Source organism: Lipotes vexillifer, unplaced genomic scaffold, assembly GCF_000442215.2.
Source record: "Lipotes vexillifer unplaced genomic scaffold, Lipotes_vexillifer_v1.1 scaffold1312, whole genome shotgun sequence".
NCBI lineage: Eukaryota > Metazoa > Chordata > Mammalia > Artiodactyla > Lipotidae > Lipotes > Lipotes vexillifer.
Genome location: NW_006786207.1, coordinates 667,665 through 669,085, shown reverse-complemented (window position 1 = coordinate 669,085; position 1,421 = coordinate 667,665). Strand labels below are relative to the sequence as shown.

The window sequence follows — 1,421 nt, the reverse complement described above, 5'->3', positions numbered from 1 at the left end:
GCAGTGGTTGAGAGTCCGCCTGCCGATGCAGGGGGCACGGGTTCATGCCCCGGTCCGGGAAGATCCCACATGCCGCGGAGCAGCTGGGCGCGTGAGCCATGGCCGCCGAGCCTGCGCGTCCGGAGCCTGTGCTCCGCAACCGGAGAGGCCACAACAGTGAGAGGCCTGCATACCGCAAAAAAAATTTAAAAAAGCACCTATCACATAGTAAGTACTGAATAGTAGCTACTATTATTGATAGCTACTATTAATATTTATTACTCTAATAATGATAGTGATATTAGCAACAGCATATGCACGTCTCTTAGTCAAATATGAAAAAGAGGGACTTTTTCTGTTGAAACCCCAAGGTCACAACCATGATGAGAGCAGTAACCTATCCTCACAAGAGCAACACCCCAGATATGCTCAGCTGAGGCCTTGGTGCTTTCTACCTGAGCAGGAAGGTGAAGGAAGAGAAGAGGCCTGGGGATACTGAATGCCAGGCCTGAAGCCAAAGGTGTGATGTGTTTTGCATGTTCTCACAAAACCAACTGGAGAACTGCATTCAGGCCACATGCCCACCACTTCCAGACCTCTATGACTCTCTGAGGCTCAGTTTAATCTAGAAAATGAAGGAAACGTGACCCCTACTTCGCAGCTTATTATGAACATTAAATGAACTCATGTGAAAGTGACTCACTTCTATGTCTATGAAAAACAGTACTGCTGTATTTAATAGTAGTTTCAACAAATTCAACTTAACAATAAAAAATGCTGAAGGACTGGGAGGGCCAGAGCAGTGAAAATATTATTTTAGTAGGCTGATGAGCTGCTTAGAGAAACAGAAGCAAGCACACTAGTTTTCTTCCCAAAAGTGCTGTCATTGAACTGAGGTCTCTGTTGCTCAGATGAATTGACTGAAAGTAAAACTGGCAAAAAAGCAAAATGAAGCTCCCGACATCTATATGTTTTCCACTGAGGTGAGTAGATTCTTCTAGAAGACAAAGAGCCCAAACCAGGCTGCATTCAGGATGACCAATCCAGCCATCTCCGACTCCGATTCTCTCCAAAAAGTCATTACAATTTGCTTGACCAATCCCAACCCTACCTTCGAAACGCACAAATCTAATTTCCTGTTTCATGACAGAGCACGTGGGCAAATTCCTTCACAGTGATCAGAAGACAACTTAATTTTTATTCCATCTCTGCTCCATGTACCACAGACTCCGAAAGCAACAGGTTGGAAAGTTGATCAAACTCTACTCTAGAGTACCGGAAATGGCAGAAGAGAACCCACACACGTCCAGAGCCTAAAGCAAACCAACCAAGGAAATTCTGTTGAAATCCCACATTTGCCTTAAAAATTTAAGTAGATCCTCTTTATGTACCACAAAAAAGCTTCACTTTTTTTTTTTTTTTTTTTTTTTTTTTTTTTTTTT

At 43.2% G+C, this 1,421-nt stretch overlaps 1 protein-coding gene across 4 annotated transcripts in view; it reads right to left on the bottom strand.

Moving 5' to 3' along the window:
• Positions 1-1,421, bottom strand: part of NOS1AP (nitric oxide synthase 1 adaptor protein) — a 314,198-nt gene that overhangs the window by 228,897 nt on the left and 83,880 nt on the right. The window lies entirely within an intron of this gene.